Source organism: Cygnus atratus, chromosome 8 (genome assembly GCF_013377495.2).
Source record: "Cygnus atratus isolate AKBS03 ecotype Queensland, Australia chromosome 8, CAtr_DNAZoo_HiC_assembly, whole genome shotgun sequence".
Classification (NCBI taxonomy): domain Eukaryota; kingdom Metazoa; phylum Chordata; class Aves; order Anseriformes; family Anatidae; genus Cygnus; species Cygnus atratus.
The window spans coordinates 11949878-11969316 of NC_066369.1; the positions used below are offsets into that span (position 1 = coordinate 11949878).

General features: G+C 44.4%; 1 protein-coding gene across 6 annotated transcripts in view; it reads right to left on the bottom strand.

The window, feature by feature from the left end:
* Nucleotides 1-19439, bottom strand: part of RASAL2 (RAS protein activator like 2) — a 178690-nt gene that overhangs the window by 149881 nt on the left and 9370 nt on the right. The window contains exon 1 of one of the 6 annotated variants that reach the window (XM_035538106.2): nt 15396-15523. The exons of the other annotated variants lie outside the window; for them this stretch is intronic. The gene's annotated coding sequence lies outside the window, so the exon portion shown is untranslated. Of the gene's footprint in view, nt 1-15395; nt 15524-19439 lie in introns of those variants that run through there. 6 annotated transcript variants of the gene reach the window in all.

Sequence of the window (19439 nt, forward strand, 5' to 3'; positions counted from 1 at the left end):
CAACCCTGTACTGTCTGCACCTGCATCACACGCATCTCCCTTCTGATCACTGCTACCACAGGGCCGTTCCCAGTCGCTGCCACTGGCTCTGCTCAGGCGAGATGAACAATTTTGTTGTCAGCACCCGAGCAGAGAAAAACGCATCAGGCCTTGCCTCACCCTACACCCTTGTTTTGAAGGAGGACCTCCAGCTGAAGGATGCTAAAGAGACAAAAGAACAAGTGAGTGCTTCCTCACGTACTTTACAGTGCTCTGCATAAAGAGAACATAACCCCCAGAATGCTATTACCTGTTTATTATAGGATACTGCCAGGGTAAAATAACAACGTAGAGCTATTACTCTGTTAATAAACAGGGCAACCTGGAGCCCACCTCCCCGGGTGGAAGGGAGCCCAGCACCCTGTTCCTGGAGCACCCCTCTCAGCTGGGATCTGGCAGATTAAGAAGAGCCAGGCTGCTTGGTTCCCCTCCCAGGACAGCAGGGGAAACGGGCCTGGCTCTCCTACCTGCTCCAGCACCTCTCTCCCCATCGCGCTTCCTCCGGCAAACGCTTTTTCCATCGCTGTAACTCCAGACCAGACCGCGCGCTCTTACAGCTGGCAGACAGCTGCCGCAAAACCCACACGTAATCCCTAAACTTGAGCACGTTTGCTACAAAAACAGAAGAGTTCAGAACCGCACAAGAATCTTGTAATTTGCTCTCCGAAATAACCCCTGAAACCCGTGGCAATCCAAGCGCACCAGGATTTTTTTTTCCTCAGAAAACCTCAAACGAGCATTTCAGTCCCATGTCATCATGCAAATCACAACTACCGTTTTTGAGAAATCAGGGAATTTTAAATTGGCTCTGCTAAAGTCCGAATGCACAGTTTTATGAAGCAATTGCTTTTCCCTTAGCGAAACAGAAAAGCAGTTGTTTCCAATCGTTTTGTACCACTCCTCCTAATCCACTTTCCTTTAAGTCAGCATATGCACACACTGCCACAGTGCAGACACTTGTGCTTTGGAAAAGATGGGATGAGAAAAACTTCAAGATATCATAGCCCAAAGAAGTAAATCCCACCTTGCCACCAGATTCCAGCTCTGTTGATTAAAGTTGGTGAATTTTCCCCTCTTCTGTGATTGACGTCCTGGGCTTTTTTTTTTTAAAGCTACAACTAGCAAGAAGAAATCAACCCCACCTACCTTCCTCTCTTCCCTCCTCTTCAAAAGTCTGTCTGGAGAGGGCGAAAGAAAGAAGCAGGGGCAGCATTTATGAAAGAGATTCTTCCTTTACAGGAGGAATCAGGAGTATCCTTACGCACGAGCAACAATTCCCCTGCCTACCGAAGCAGAGCGTGCGACTGCGATCCAGCAGCCGGCTGGAAAACCTGGTGGTGCAGCTGAGCATCATGCCCACATAGCTTTATTTGACAATAAGCAGCCAAAAACTTACTTAATGAGAGCGAAGCCTTCCTCGCAAGGGTAAAACTGAGATACTGGTTTTAAATGGGGTACCACTTTCGTGAAAGGCACTCTGGAGCCCCAGAGCAGGATTTCAAACGCTAATTCACCACCACCACGTCAATAACCTGAGAAGTGTAATTTGTGCAAAATGGTTTTGCGTAAAATGATCATAGTAAGGGAGTAGGGGCAGGGTGAGTGAAAAACCACAAATCCCCTCACATTTATTTCCCCGAATAAAGCACAAATTTGGAGGCTGAGTAGGGGACAGCAAAGATTGTCCTGGTGGCACAGAGACGAGAGAAAGATTTGCCTTCTGTTGGCAGCTGCTGAAAACATCTCTAATTCTCCAATGGACTGAGAAAGAGCACAGGTAGAAGCAAACCTAGGGAACATCCTCATCCAAAGGATATTTATTTTGATGGGAAAGCAGCAAGATGGCACGCTGCCCCACATGGGGCAGCTGCAAGGAAAGGAAGCCCATAGACAAAAGAGACAGGATGAGATATACCATGAGCTATGTAAGAAGGAAATGAGAGAGGAGGAAGAGGAGAGAGAATAAAGCCAGCGTGGTTGCTCTGGGGGCGGAGGGAAGAGATGAAACACAGGAATTGCAATAAATGAAGTGTATGCAACTGTTTCTTTCCTATAGAAACGGTAGAGGACAAGATCATACAGGTATTTTTCACCTCAGCTAACAAGCATGTATCCTCAGGCTAGTGAGGTGTCAGGCATATTTTTCCGAAGACTTGAAGAAATATTTATATTAGAATTAAAAATAAAAGGGAATGCTAACTTCATCTGATACGCAACCTGAATCCAATCCCTGCTTATAAATGGCAGTGGCTGGAGATAATGCAACACGGCAGGATTACAGAGGCCTCTGCAATGCAGTCAGCAACAGCTGAGGGGTAAAGTTGGAAAAACACCAACGGACTTAAGAATGCCAAAGTAAGTTTGCTTGCACAGTTGCTGCTAGCAAAAATACAAAGCCTTCCTCTCTGTCTCTGCACCACCTCCTTCAGAGCAAAGCCAGGGATGCTGAAAAAAAAAAAAGCTAGGAAAATTTTTCTACACTAAAATAATAGAAAAATGCCATCTCCTGCACTGTCCCACCTCCCTGCCCTCTCTGCAGCCAGGTGAGTGACCAGGACGACTGCACAACCGGGTACAGCCCCGCAGATAACCCTGCACCGAGGTTTTTGGTGGAGCCCACTCAGGAGCGGCCGCATTATTCCCACTCCGTCTCGTGGCAAAACGTGCCATTTTGAGTCAACGAGGTCACGATGGAATCGGGAAGCGTTTTCCCACCGTCTCGCGGATAAATGGACCTTGCCAGAGCTTACTGCCATGCCGGCTGGGCGCCGCAAAACGCCTCCTGCACCTCCTGGTGCCGCCAACTCCTCGCCAAGCACCAAGGGCTAGGCTGCAACCGGAGCGAGGGTGAAGCGGCGACAGGCAGCGAGCTGCAGGGGCGGCTCTCAGGGCCCTGTAATTACAGGAGTGAGCCGATTCATTAATAGAAGGCCTAAATGCGGCCCCCCCAGGGGCTGCAGCTCCGCCAGTGGCATTTGGAAAGGAAATGTCGCTACTGCCAGGGAGCTGCGGCGACAGAAGGGACGAGCGGCCGGGCGGTTATCAGCAGAGAGGAATCACCTACTTAGGGAATAACGAATGGCTCTGTTTAGAAAAAAATTACGCTGCAAAGAACTTCATTTCACACAGGCCACATTTAGACGCAGAACAGCTAAGTCTCATTTGCCTTTCTGCGGCAGATCAGCAATAGAAATCCTCAGCCTGCATCAAAATCAAAGGATTTCCTCGCCGCTAGCAAAGTAAAAGTCACAGTGCTGCAATTCTTAATGACCTTATTGCTGTGGAAATGCTCCTGCTTCCAGAACACAGCTGCTGGCACAGTAAGGAGGGTGCCAGGGAATCGTTTGGCCCCCCAACAGGAGCAGAGTAGGTGACTCTCCTCTGCAAGGCTCTGCTTACCACCAGAGCGCGATCGATGCGTTTGATCAGTCCTGAGGGCCCCCAGTAAATTCTGCCATCGCCTACACGTCATCCTTCAAAGAAATATGGTCCTGGACGTTTTCTTGGGTAAACAGCATTGTAAAACAAATGTAGCTTCTCTGGTCAAGCTTATGAAAATGAGTCACAAAGTATTTGCAAATTTTCTACAACTTCAGATTAATTCAACTTTATCTTGGTCCCATACCTACAGACCATGATTCTGGAGAACTGAAAATGCGTGGGAAGATATTTAACTTTTCCAAGGAACATGACAAATTCTGCCTCTTATGAGTAGATGGTATGTAGATATTGTCAAATTTGTGCATGGTTATCACCCCTGCTTAAATCCCCTATGACACAACATACCGATCTTTTACAGACAGCAGCGCTATTTGCATCCTGGACACGTTATAGATTGCTGTTTTCCTGACTGGTTAGAAAAAAGGAAAACACCATTACTCACCTCTACCCATTACAACAGGAAAAAGGAATCACCTATTGGGAGCTGCTATATCTATATTACATGCGATTCAGCAGGCAGGAAGAGCCCTTGGAAAAGGAGCCTGATTATTCACGTGTACAAGAAAGCAAAAAGTCAAAGAACAAGCATGAGGAAAGCTGCCCCGTCAGCGGCGTGACGCCACGTTCCTTGAAAATGCTGCCACTTCATTACCCCTCTTCTCTATGAATTTGGCAAAGCTGCAGCACTCATGAAGATGAACGAAAGGAAAACGGGGTAAGGAAGTGAAGGTGAGGCAAGCAATCCTCAGAAACAGGATTACTCACAAAGTAACCCTGATAAACACACTGCATTGCCTGCCCTTTGCTTTCTATCTTGCACAGCTCTTTCGCATACCCCTTTGCTAATGTTTGTGCTTATTTTATTTTTTTATATAACAGAAAAGGAAGTTGCACACAGCTTGGAGCATGTCTGCAGAAACACAATACTGTATCAGCAGCAAACAGCCACAGGCGAACAGTCAGCAACTCTGAACACAGGCAGTATGAGGGATTGCACTCACTATGGTCCTTTTGTTACCAGGGCTGAAGGACATCAAATATTTATCTCATTTGACTAGCACATGTTGCTCCAGCGCACTTACAGCTTACACAGTCTAAGCTTTTGGTCTGAAAAAGAGAAGTTTTTAAAATTTGAATTTTACATTTCCAAAGGAGACTGAAAGACCAAGCATTGGTCCACAGCGGCCGAAATGCAAATGGCCTGACACAATTGTTCTGATGAGCCATTAATTCTCAAGTTTTTATCAGGTTTGTAGTGAAACAGGATATTTGACTCATAAATGTCCCTCCCCAAGTCATTCTATCAGATTTGCTCCAAAAGAAGGGAGAGAGAAGAGGCACACAAGAATACATTTAAAAGAACAGGTATCGGAGGAGTAACAACAGGTCTTAAAGGGAAACCTTTTCACCTCCCACGTGGACAAATGCTGATGGTAAATAAAAGCAAAGGCTTTAAAAAGGAAAAGTGTTGCTGTACAATGGCCTGTATTACGTTATGTGGGCTGACCTCAGCGAGAGACCTGCTGAAAGCTGGACTTTGGGCTGTGGTCACGTACCTTGATGCAACATGGAAGTAGTAGCTTGCAAGGGAAGAAGCTAGCATTCCAATTCCTTGTATTTTAAGGGAAAACAAAACAAAACAAAACAAAAAACTCAACACCCTAAAATCACTTCCTCTCAGGCACTTTCAGTCTCAGCGAGTGTTCTGAGCAAACAGAATGACAGACCCAAAGACACTCCCTGCATTACTGAGAATGCCCCTCTCCACACGTGGTTGTCTCCACGAGGAAGCCACCATCCTGACTTCTGCTTTCATTGCGTGGGATTTTCCTTTCATCTTGGGTTACGCTGCGCCACCATCCTGGGCTCCTTGGGAGACAAGCAGCTTGAGATCAGAGGGACTACATGACCTCCAGTTTGCCTTCCTCGTGCCAAGCCCAGTTATTTTATTCATGCCCAGCACCTCTCCAAGACCAAGGTGCCCGTCACGCTTATACCAGGCACTCTTTGGACCCCACGCAGGGGCACAGGTCCCAAAGCAGGGCACAGACACGCACGAGCATACTGGCTACAAACCTTCCAGGACTCCTATCAGTAAAGAAACAATATAATAAGTTTTATTCAGCAAGGAAAACGGAATCAGGTACCCAGGAGGCCTTCTCATCCTCCAGTCGTTCCTGTTTGCTATTTAGGCACTGAATCTATTCTAGCTTCAACGTACAAGACAGAGCCCTGTATGGCATCGCATTCATAATGTCAAAACCCTAGCTGAAAAACTGGCATCAAATGCAAGATAGATGTAAGCACGAGCGTGTAACAATGGAGAAGAGGCAGAGAAAGGAACAGGAACATCGCTCTGAGGCGAGGTATCACGGCAACTGTCTAGGGAGTTTCTGCTTCAATGAAATCCCTCTTTAACAAGATCTCCTCGGTGCAAAGGAACACTTCAAAGCTAAGCTACCGCTCGCTGAAATTCTTCAATTAAATTGGAGCAGATAGTTCGAAACGAGCTTCAAATTACAGAAATTGGCCCTGAAGGCTCCTTGCAGGATTACTTTATTTAGATAATCAACAAAATAATAAGACTGGAGGAAAAGTGACAAGAGCAGCACAAATATCCTACTTAAAAAAAATAAAAAAAATAAAAATAAAACCACACTTTAGCTTTGAGAAGTCATCTTTCTGCCTGCCCCGAAACAATGGGACTCTGTTCTCTTTGTACTCCTGACATGTTTTATTTCAGCCACCACACCCAGTTCTGGGAAGGGCACTTCGATAGCCACTGATTTGTTTGCAAGATGGTGCAAGGTGAAGTCAAAGTTAATGATACCATATCCTGCTTGATTTGTTTAAAAAATAAAAAACTTCACACTACTAAACACGGAGACAAAATTCAGCTGCACATGCGCAAGAAGGAATTGAGTGAAAGGGCTGAAAAGTTTGCAAGATCTACAGTTGACGGGGGAGTTTGGTTCAGCAGGGAACAGGTCATGATCAGATTTGCTTTACGTAGCTCGGGCAGCTCTTGGATGGCTGGTGGTCGTAATACCCTGAGCTTATTTCCACCGGTGACCTAGATATGATAGACAAATTGCACTGATGCTAATCCAGATGAAATCAAAGTGAACCAGCGCGTGCACTGGAGAGGGAGGGTTGATTTTTCTTTCCACTTGTACATCACAAGGTACATAAGGTCCCTTACCTAGGCTGAGGAACTGAAGAGGGCAAACAGATAATTTTTTAAAAGTCAGTTTTGTGTATGATCACCAAGCTGGCCACTCAGCTGGAACAATAAAAGGATTTCAGCCAAATGAGCATTACTTCCTCCAGACCGTCTTTTAAAAATTAAACTCTATAAAGATAACAACAGACATATTCAGAGCTAATTATAACAGAAACGTTGTAGTGGCTAAAAATGCTAAAAAGAGGTGGTGGGAAAGGAAGGAAGGTAGCTTAGGAAAAAAAAAAAACAGGGCATGGCAAACCTGTCACGCTCAGCCCTCACGCAGCTCCCACAGCGAGATGGAAGGCGGGATGTGCATCAGCTGTCCCAGGCCTCAAGAAACAGCCACGGGCATGCTGAAGCCCCACAAATATCTCAACGTGCAAGAAACCAAAGAAGTCTGAGTAATGTGCAAAGCGGAAAAAATCAGCAAAGCTTCTCACCCTGCTTTCTATCCCACAGAGAGCAACAAGGGGAGAGCAGCCCTGCTGCCACACCTGCACCCAGCTTCCCAAAGCCCAAGCTCACTCCGTGAAGCCAGCGTGAACCGAGGACACATGCTAGGCTGTTTTATTTTTGGCTGAAGGAGAAAGTTGCTCTCAGCAGTGACTGCAGCAGTAGAAAAAAGTAAATTACAACTGGGAGAAACCCCGAGGCCAGCGAGCCCTGCGGGGCGCAGAGAGCCATGCTGCCAGCAGCCGACGTGGGAAGCTGCTGGGGAGGAATCGCGTGTTCAGCTGTAACCTGGGCTCTTGTTTTCCCATCTTAGGACTTTGTTTCTAACCCTGTAATCAAACTTTCAGCTGCTGCCTTGACAGCACATACACTAACAGCTTTTTCCGTTGTTGATCCATCCAGGACAGAGTGCTCACCTCTCTCGGAGTGGCAAATCGATGAGTGGAGTAAAATTTACAACCTCCTTCACCCAGCACAGGCTCTGTGGCTTGGTACAACCAAGATAAGCACCTTTCCTTCCAGCAGGACCGGTGTACTTCGGGCCGTAGCTTTGGGGAACCATCCCCTCCTTCCACAAGCGATGGGGAAACAGCCCACGACTCCCAGAGCACCCTTCGAGGCAGCTGCCTGCACCACATACATACCTACATGCAGCTGCATCTCCTTGTCCAGAGAAAAACAGAGGTCTCTAACTGAGCTTTCCAGGGCGGCAGGGCACACGTGTAAGCTCTGACTTACAACAGGGACCTACAATCTTCTCAAACCGATCGGAGGAGCCGATACGGGCTGTGCTGCTCAGGATTAGAGTGCCAACCTGGAGGATGCAGAGGAATCCAGAGTGGGAAATGACTATGGAAGTGACCGATGGCCAAAAAAAAACACAAATTATTTTTTCCCTTCACAAGCAAGTGGATATGAATTAATAACTTTTCAATGCCCCAGCCCCCCAACAACTCTTCTTATCTAAAAGATTCTGCACAGCTTCAACAAGCCAGTTACAAAGTAGACAAAGTAGACTGCACAAGTCACTATAACAAGAAAAAAATGTCAGCAGAAAAGATACTGGAAAGCTACACAAAAAGTCACATAATTATTCATGCTAGTTACATAGCAGGATGATTTTTCCCCTACCATTTGCAAAATCATCTTGTAAAACAGGAAAATAAAGTTTCATCACCTGTGAAACCAGCACAAGTGTCAATGACATAGTGGCCAGGTTACAAAAGCAGCAGGTTTGGTCCATCAAGGATGCCCAATTGAATGGTACAGCACTCAGATAAATGTGTATCCCCCAGCTGAATCATGTTATCATTTCTTATGTCCTTGCCCAAGAAAAAAAAAAATGCTCGAGAAAGGCAGATATAGGGAGTCGGGATAAGCATTTGATCTCAAAAATAAAACCCCAAATTGAAACAGACGCTTCATGTTAAAAAAAATCACTTTTAAACATGCCCTTTTGAGAGCTAGAGCAGCGCTGTCTCTCCTCGGAGCCTGCAAGGCAACATGTTCGTTTGTTCCCCACGCGCTGCCTCCAACAGCAGGTGCAGCCAGGGGGACTGCTGGTAAAAGCCAAGATAAAATGCAGTTTATCTTTGCAAACACTAATATTAATCAATTCCTTCTGCAGATAAAACAATAAATGTTTGTTCCCACAGATGGAGGGAGCATTATTCAAACCGCGATACTATTCTAGTAAATCCAAGACAGATGGGCCAGGATTCAGGGACAAGTGAAGTTGCTGTGTTTATGATAAGGGAATTAGAATGACAGAAAGCCTCTTGCTGGGAAATGTGGGATCTGGTAGATTTGCATTTGCTTCATAAAGAAGGAGAACGCTCTACAAACACACTATTCAGGGTCACTGAGCCAGAACAGAGTGGGGCAGTGCCTAGGAAGAGAGCGCACAGATTTCCAGGTAATTGTCCTCAAGAGCCATCCACAGAGCCCTGCGGGTCACCACAATCAAACCAGAAATAGGTTTCTGACTTACTTCACCATGCTTCTCTCTGTGTCCAAAAACAACGCGAGCTCTCTGGGGAGAGGGAAGAACGAAAGAAGGTGGGGGAGAAAATGCCCCAACCTCTTGGATCACAATTATAAGAGAGAGAGGAAAGAAGTATCCAAAGTCAGCTGGAAGAATATAGCATATTAAGAGTGCTACAGAGGATTTGTAGCCCACCCATTCCAAGCATATGGAGCCAGTGAAGCTTCTTCATCTCAGATGTTTGAAATGGTGTTCAAATGAAGACAGGATTCAAACACATTTTATCTCCGTTTGTAGCTTAGCCACATGTTACTGAAGATGGACTTCCTTTTTAATTTAGCCTGCAAAGAAAGAGTCAAAGGTATTAACAGAAGGTATTAACAAAGGTATTAACAGACCTGAAGCCCTGCGACCGATAACGCAAAATCACAGAATCACAGAATCATCTAGGTTGGAAGAGACCTCCAAGATCACCGAGTCCAACCTCTGACCTAACACTAACAAGTCCTCCACTAAGCCATATCACTAAGCTCTACATCTAAACGTCTCTTAAAGACCTCCAGGGACGGTGACTCAACCACTTCCCTGGGCAGCCCATTCCAATGCCTAACAACCCTTTTGGTAAAGAAGTTCTTCCTGATATCCAACCTAAACGTATTCCCTTCAGCGAGTGCTGACTGAGCCTTACTCAGGCCAGACTTCAGAGATGTCACTGCAAAAGTCTTGAGCCCCAACAGCGAACTGCTGGGGTCCCTGCCGCTGCTGCCTTCGCCTACCACTGCAAGTAATACACTGGGGAAAAAGAAAAAAAAAAAAGACAAGTGTGCATATACTGTTACGACAGAAAGTAGATGCACACAGGCTATATTAACAAGACTTCTCAAAACTAGCATTTTTCTAATGATCCTGTGCATTTTAAGGATGCTGTCTGAAAGAAGGATCAGATTAACAAGGCTGTAGAGAGAAAAAAAAAGACAAAGTAACCAATCATATGTATATTAACTCAGGCAGCTGCCAAAACTTATTTAAAATGTTTAACCGGACAAGTAAAGTATGGTAACATTTAACCAAAATAACTAAGTTTATTGAACAGAATCTGTAGGATTTCAGGCGTGTCGGCAGATACCATCCATCTTCTTTATATCCCACTGTCAAGCTGCTGTTAGTTTGCTCTCTGATTACACAGTTTTAAAAGCGGGCACCGGCGATAGCATGCTTAATGAACTTCTAACAAGGCTTTTTATTTTCCCACTCGAGACAAAGCTTTAAGCACACTAACAAAGTAATTCCTTTACACCTAACACAGCCATTCCTTTGCACTCTGCCTATTTCTTGCTCCTCGATTAAGCTCCAGCCTGGTGACAAGAGCAGCACCAGGGTTACCAAAGGCTTATGGTTTGCAAGAGGAGAGTCTCGCAGCAAACTATTTTCTCCTAACTGGATGCGTGTGGAGCAAATGGGAAAGAAGATGAAATATTACAACTTGGTACTGTAAGAAGAGAAAAAAAAAATGGAATAATGTGTGCTACATGACTTAATATAAGCAAAAACATTGCTGCCCGAAGGTCATTTTCAAAGCCAAGCAGCTTTTGCCTTCATTGGCCACTGTTATTTCTCCACATTAGAACGTTTCCAACAGGAAACAAGGGTCAAAACCACTGAAAGTATCAACAGCTTAATGTTTGAGATAGGAAAAAAAAACACAACAAAACCCAACTAATTGGTATTCCAGAAAGTGACTTTTTAAAGCACATTCCTCAGCTACAGGCGGGAGCCACCCAGGCACGTAGCACGGACTGGAGGGACGGGGTCGATGGGCAGCGGCCACCTCCTGCGCCCACCATCAGGGAGCAGGACAACCCCACAAGGGCCGTGCCATTTCCCCACGAGGACGAGTGCACCCTGTACGCTGCAGCCAGCACAACTGCCTGGAGAGATTACCTGATTTTTCTGGGGTTGTATTCTCAGGTGCTCGTAGCATTCTCTTTTGCACTGCTCCTTCGTTCCAGGACATACCTTGACACAGAGCCTGTTTCAGACTGGTACAAAAATGCCCTTAGAAGTACTCTTTTTTTGAAAAGCAGTATATATTTATGCCTTGGTTGGTTGCATAAGACAAAATTACAACTAAACTAAAATGGAAAAAAAAGGATGATAACCAGAGTTTAGCAAAACAGCCTTCTAAACCTGATTTCATCACATCTCCTGACTGTTGTTGGCATGACGTGCTGGCAGTAAAGGAGCTGCTTTGTGTAATCTTTGTGTGATTGTCTTCCTCTGAAACAATTTTAAAAAAACATAAGGCTGATTAAAATGCAAGTGCAAGAAGCATCTCATCTCTACAGCAAAACCTGTTTCTTCTGGTCTTATCAGTATTTTCACTAGAAGTGCTTTTAACTCCTATCTTCCATCTTTATTGCTTGTATCCATGTTGATGTTGAAACACTTTTAAAGTGTGTATCAGGTCACAGGCTTAAGGGTTGCTATTTTTGTTGTTTTTTTTTTTTTTTTTTTCAAAAGTTTCTTAGAACTTAGAAACAATTTCTTCCTGCAACAATGAACCTGTTCCTCTTTGCAGCAGACTAAAATTCCAAAGGCTCTTTGTTTACTTCCTCATTTGCCACAACCCTCCAACCCCCCCGTTTTTAAAACAGTACGGTTCTGGGAATACAAGATTTCTTAACAAGCTGCCGCCGAAAAGCCTGAAGATAGCAGAGTTATTGTCACTTACCAGCAGCCATCTATGAGCTTTAAAAAAAATGGAAAAAAAGAAAAATAGAAGAAAAGAAAAATAGAAAAACAAAAACATATCTAGATTTCACTGTCTAACTTCAGTACTAACGGATGTAATCACTGAGGAAATGTCATACATCTTATCTATGCCTTAATTCTACCACGGAGGTTCTGAGAGAAGACTTTTACAATTATTAAATCCTTTTTTGCGGTTATCTTGGATGTCTACATTTAACTACTGCACTTGCTGCATCTTATTTAGAAAAGGTCCCCTGGTCTCCCAAATAAGCCCAACCAGCAAGTGACAGAAGGGCCAAAGAAGGAAGGGAGGAACCGAGGGTAGAGAAGAGACAAGTACCACCAGCTTTACATGCCACAACTCACAATTAATCTAGTATTTTGCTGGGAGATTTTAATTTGATTTCAAATGCTCATCTAGCCTTCACACAGACAGCTTTCAGATCTCTTCTACTCGCTGACCATTAGCGTGGTACAGCACAAGACATTAAAGACACCCAAGGGTAGGTGGCAAATATTCAAAGCTACTGATGGCAAAGAAACTCAAGAAGCACAAGTGTTGAAAGGGATGGGGTAATCGTGGACAACATACTGAACATGAGATTGTTGTGGAAAACCGAGCCAGTAACTAAGAGGGTTTCTAGATGCAAATGACTGATCCCAGAGGATGTGTTATGACCATCCGGGCTTGCTGTGGCATTTTTTGGACACTTTATTTCTAGGAAGTTGCTGACGAACGATGAGAGTGAAGAACAGCAGCAACAGCAGAGCGAGCTGCAGGACCAAATGGGTGACAAACTGGAAGTTAGGGAGCTTCTAGGGAGCTGCAAGTAGTTTTGGGTTCTGCACAGCTCCCTGGCCCCTACCAGTTTCTGTCATCTAACAGTGTCCTACTTCTGCTTTCTAAATTTCCCCAACCCTTCATCCACAGCAGCAGCAAACACTCAGCTCCACTTCTCTTTACAGGCAAACGATGAGCACGCCAAACAAAACCCTGCAAGTGCAAGCCTTGTTTTCTAAGGTGTTGGATGCTACCTACAAGAAGTTACTTCCCAGCCACTTGAGAGATTTAAACGAAGCTGTGATTTCTTTAAACTTACTACCAAATAAAATCAGGGTTAAAAAGGAAGGCTTAATATTCCCCAAGTATTTTCTGGAAACATCCTGAACGCTAGCTGAAACGCACCAAGAGAAGCAGCTGAAGCAGCATAACCCGGGACGTTGAATTAAGCTGGAAATACCTATAAGCATTCTTGTGAGCAGATCCGCATGGGCTGCTATGAAGGACTCTAACTCTGCTGCTGAGGATATGAGGGAAGGAAAGGATATTATTAAAATGTTTATTATGGTAATACATAGAAATTAATTTGAAAAAATCAGCTCCCACTACACAAGGCTTATAATGAGCTTACAGCCTAAACACTGATGCTTTGTCAGATTAAGCGTACTTTGCTTCCTTCGCGTTTTACAGCGCAATGTAGCTACACGCTTTTTTCTCCTTCTTTAGAAGGCATCTCCTTCAATATTCTATTAGGAGGGAAATAGGACTAAGGGACAGAAATGTCATCCTTTGAAAGACAACAGGATTAAAAAATGAACTGAGGGGGGAAAATATCCAGTTATCTGTTAATACTGGACTGTTTTTTTCGAGAAAGTTAATGTCATTTTACAGTTCAGAGCTTGCTAACGTTGGGTTACAGAGATAACAGGATTTACATGATCATGACAATTTTTAAAATACCCCATCACTATTACTAAATTTTACTTGTCCTGCAGACAAGTCAAAGCAATTTTCTACTTGTCAGAGATGATAAATCAGTCGTCTGGTGACACTGACAGGTGGATTTGTCAAATCTCCCTCGAAATACTTCAGTCTCTGCTTTCAGGCTGCTGTGAGCTCCAAGCGCGGAGTAACACAAGGGAGTAAGGCAGGGATTACGAAGAGATTTTTAGATTTTTAGGGCTGCTGTCCATTTGCCTGGCTTTCTGGGTATTTTTCTCTCTGAAGTGCAAGAACAGCATCCGGCTGCTGGGTTCGATTCTGGCACCTCACCCACAGAAATCCAGTTAAAAGCAGAACAGTTAAAAAACACGGTGCACTTTACAAAAATACATCTTGTTCATAAATACCAACTTCTCTTTTCTTCAAAGCACAGCTAAGGCAAGATAAAATTAAACCCTTTTTCTTCTAGCCGCTGTGTTTGCCCCTACAAGCTCCCCAAAGGAAAAAAGCAGTCTTTGAAGGAAAAAACCTGCCACGAAGATGCGTGGACAGAGGTGGGTACCTCATGCCCAGCAGCCAGGAAAGCGCCTGCTTCATCACAGCGAAGGTGCGAACGTCCCAGAGGTGGGATTTCAGAGCAGAGCCTCCTCACCAGCCCGCCAGGCCTCTCCAGGGAGGAGGAAGGGGACATTTGCAGCATTCCTCTAGGTTTCCGCGTTAAATCCTCCAGCTAGAAGCGTGGCATGAGGGCATTTTTGCATCATTTTGACAGCGGGGTGGTTCAGACTGATTCCGGAGCTGCTGGGGAGCACATCCTTCCTTCTGCACACCTCGCTCAACACACAAGCAGGGGGAGAAAGGCACGAGCACTTCTGGTCCCTGACAGAGGCCATGCAAATCCCCACAGCCTTCCCTCCTGGCCAGAGGCTGAGCCAGGGCTGCCCTGCCGCTCCCCACGGCAAGCAAGCAGGGTGGAAACAGCAGCAGCCTGGTTTAGAAGCTACCCGCTGAATGCAGCCATTTGGTCTGGGTGTAACACAGACACAGCTCTAATTCTAATAAAGCCATTTATTGGAGCGGCGAAGCACAGCTGTTCTCCCCGTCCTGCCACCCACACCGTGCTGCGAGCACCAAGACTGAGACCCGGGGGTGAGGCAAGGAAGCCAAGTGGGAAAATGAAATAAATCACTTGGAAAACAGCTGGATGGTAAAAATGGTCGGCCCTTACTTAGGCTGGGAAACTACTCTAGATCCTGCTGTTTTACATTACCATTAACTTGAATCTAATTGCCATCTGGGTAAGCAAGCTACTTTTTAAAAGAGACACACGTAAATTAATCTGCACTTATTTCCAAAGATAAGCTGCCACTGTTGCCAGAGAACCGGGAGCAGAATTGCTCCAAGTTTTAGGAAGCAAAAAGACTTTTTCCTAGGATGTATTGCGATTTCTTAACGAAAGTTTCTTGCCAATTTAACTTCTTCCTGATAGGAAGAATTCCTATGTGTCGTAATACTCTTAAGAGAGAAACACAATTACAAACAGAACCGGAGAAAACTCTTCAATTTTCCAAGTCACTTCTAATTCAGGCTGCATTGGCACTATCAATAGGAGGGAAAAAGAGGAATCATACTATCCTCTCTCCCCTTCTGTTGTCAAAGGAAAACTGAGCAAAGCATAGAGGCAGCCAATATCTCTTTCAATCCTAAAAACCAACGGCATTCAGATTAGAACACGGGTTTGAAGAGGACAAAGGGGGAAAAATGAAGAGGAATAATACCCGTGATGGCTCGTCAGAATTTTAAGGAGATGGCAGATTGTCAGAGCTCTGGAAAAGGGTGCTGGTAACTCATCACAGCTCCTGTTCAGCTTCCAAGCAACAAAATGTGTCCGCATGTGTTGGAGAACAGATTTGCATTCGTTGCTTCCTATCCTCTGATGAAGGGTAATACTGAATAAAAAACGGGATAAAAATTGATAGCTTTCCCTCATGAGTGCCAACATTTCGCCCACCTTACTGGATATTTCAACCAGAGAAAAAGAACATCCTAAAAATTCTACAAACCACTAGAAGCTTTCACATGCCTTGCCTCTGTACAAGCACGGCCTCTGTACTGAGCTCGCCTCCAACAAAAACAGCTTCCCCCCCTTCACCCCATACCGTGCTGGCAAGAAATGTGGAGAAAGATCTGTTCTGTCCAGCAATCCACTGGGTAACACAGCTTGACACCACACTGCAGCTGGCATCCACATCTTTTGCTGAATTCTTCATTTTCTGTCCATCATATCCAGTTCATTCAACCTCAAAGTCCTACTGAGGCTCAGCCCATAGCCCTAAGCTCAGCTTTTGAGGCAAGTGACTCAAAACCAGTTACTTTTAGCCTTGTTACTGGCAATTTGAACTCTTCCAGCTCTCCACATACAATCATACCCACACCTCATGTTGATACCAGCATGCACGCTGTGTCCAGTCAAATATGCCCCAGGGCAACAAGACAGGGAGTGCAGAATATTATTTGTAACAGTGGGTGACAAGAAGAACTTTCTCCTCAAATGCCTTGCAACTTGCACCACTGCTGAGCGGCTCTTGCTGGTTGAAGTTCTTCATTCATCCTCTGCTAAGGGTTTTCCTAACGCAGTTAGCATGCCCCACACCAAGGGAGCGAAGACAAGCTTGTGTCCAAACTGTAACGAAAGCTAGACATCAACTCTGTTGAAGTTCCTTTGACACATACAAAAAAAACCTACTTTCCTCACGGCTGTCTTTGCTGTTCCAAGCCAAAACTGCACAGTTACAATTAGTAGCATGTCCATTTTGTAACAAACAAACAAAAGATCTGGCTACTCTCTGGATCCAAAGCCATTTAAGCAAGAAGCCATTAAGGTTCCAGGCGAAGGACTGGTGTGGATTTTTTCTCTAGGGTAACCTGTGTTTATACCAACATGACACCCAAGTGAAATGGGGTGGGGAGAAGCCTCAAATCTTATGAGATGATGAGTACAAATACTAAGCTATGTCCACTTTGCGAAATTACAGAAGTGAATTACTCTTTTCCAATGATATGTAATACCTTGAGGTATTAATTCCTCCATAAGACTTAGCTAAATGCCATGCAGCTGCTGGGAACTGCACATCTGCATCACATTAACTGGTTTTTAAGTGTCCCCACAAATAAGCAAGCACATACCTCATGCCCCAGATAAAAAGCAAAAGCACCACTAATTGACGGGAGATACAGCTAAGCCTTGAACTGAATCACCACTAGTGGAAATTACAGAAAGAAACCGCAAGGAGGAATGCAAAAGGAGAATACCCCAGAATGAGTAAAAGGAGCAAGAATTGGGATGATCCTTCCTCAAGCCGTGCAAGTAATAAGCACATGACATACTGCTGCCCCCCTGCAAGGACAAGAGGCAAATGCAATGTCCTTACAGTCACAGTTCGCAGCAATGAGTAACGAGAGCTCCACGGAAACACAGGCATTTCCTTCCCTAATTCTCCAAACACCCCCTCTCCAGGATCTCAGAATGATTAGCAACAGAGCTTAGGAAGGAAAGCACCTAAGAGTCTCATCATCCATCCTAGGTGTAGTCGAAGGCCACCCAGTCTGTCGGGTCCAAGTTTCCATCCACCAGTATAAAACTGGCTAGCGAGCTTCCAACATTTCTCATGGAAGGCACTTCCTTTTGGAACGAAATGAAAAAAAAAAGCAACCTTTAAGTGGTGAACACAAAGTAGGTCACTAAGAAGCCACATCAATAAAGTCTGGAAACAAAACTGGGAGGGATACTGTGTCAGCCATAGAATTGAGTGGTTATTATAAATGGGCTTCAGAAGTACGGCTAGAACATCTCAGCCGGTAAGCCGTTCCACGGATGAAATACAAGTACCCAGTAAGTGATGTACTACGGCTCTTCCTTTAAGTCTCTTCTAAAGCTACCGTATTTTTAAACATAATTGCATGGTTTTTAGACTGAAACAATAACCCTTCTAAACTCCATCAATAACACAAACAATCTTGACAATGATGATTTATCATATTGGATCTCAACCCCTCCACACCCCTCTCTCATCATAGTTTTAACTCAAGATGCATCTCAAAATCACCTGACAGCCGGTTAGGTACAAGACAGACGTGTAAATGGATTTGGTGCTTATATTCTCCAACAGGATGGACGTGCCAACCAAGGGACCTCACGGCCTGGACAGCGTCTGTTAATGAAGCCTTGGCTACTGCCGGCTGGCTTGCAACCCAAAGCTGTCGTCCTGAGCACACAGAAAGCTAGGCTCTATCAGTCCACTCTCACTTTTTTCTAAGCTGTTAGTGAAATGTCCAAGTTAGTGTAACCCACGGGGTAAGCAGTTTCTCAGCAAGGAAAAAGTAGGTCAATTTAATCCTTGGCACATGTTTATAGGAACACCTAACTACTCACATGGGAAACTACCTTATCTCTCATCAGAGTACCTTCTATGTCCTGAGCTGATCTTGTTTCAAAACCATTCTGAGAACAGAGTCAGAAGACTACAAGGAAAACAGTTACTATCTCTTTACTATCTCTTGATATTAACAGCTATTGCACTTCAAATTCTTCATATAGACAGGGCTTATAGAATCACAGAATTATTAATTATATGTTTATAAAAAATTTTGAAGTCAGAACACAGGACTAAGGAGATCAGGATAACTCACAGTTGCTTAGTGGCTCATCTATATAAAAATTATCTATGACTGGCTGCCTTCTCCTTCCAAGGACCAGGTCAAAGGTGCCGAGAGCCACTAAACCCAAACCACCTAAAACATATGATATGGGATAATTGGTCTAACGCTCTGATGAAGGCAGGATCCAGATAACTTTAGGACACACAGCTCCAGGTGAACAGTGCTCTTACACTAAACAGAGGTTTACCGATGACAGCCACACTACATTTTCAGAGAACTTTCCAGCTGCACCCTATTCTATTTTCTGACAAAGAAAAAACAAATGCATTCTGACAAAGAAATAGCAGAAAGTAAGTTTTGCCAGTATAGGGAAGAATAATGCCTCTTCAAAGCACCTAGCTGTTTAACTATTAGTACTGCATTCCTCTCTATTTTTTTTTTCTTTCCACCACTATTTCAGACATATTTTCATTTTTACAGCACACAAACTCCCTTTCCAGCACTGGGCATGAACCAGGAGTATTTGTTTTACTTTTTATCATCCTTCCTTTCTCCTACACATCCATCATTTGGTGAACAGAGGCTGTTTACATCACATTCTTGACTTTCCTACTAGCTAAGAAAAAAAGAAATTAGAGCAGAAAATGCATAACTTCTTTCTGTAAAGTTTGTCTATGATGACCAAAAATAAAAAGGAGAGAGAGAAAGGATTTCTTCCTTAATTTGATGTAATGGTTATAAAAGTGGGAAGTTAGTAACCCCTAGGATCGAGGCCAGGAAAGCTGCCTTTCGCACAGCTGTGGCTTGCTGTGCTCTGCCACTACTTACAAATCTTGACGTGAACGACCACTTTCTGCAACGCTGGGCTTCTTTGAGCAGAGGAGTCACCAGCTGAGGGCACGTGAAAGAAAACTGACATTAATATTTATGGCAAGACCATAAAGCTTTTTTGCTACCTTCCTACATGGGATATAAAACTCATTACCTCCACAGAGCTTAGGCTGTTTGAAAACTTCACCGAGCAAGACCTTAGCTTATGGAAGGAGGAGTTAAGGAAGAACCCCATGAAATCCATTCAGCGAGGTAATCAGTCACACCATACCTCACTGACATCCCACGTAAGTGCTGCCAGAGAGCAAGAAAGAGACCCCACGAGCCTATGT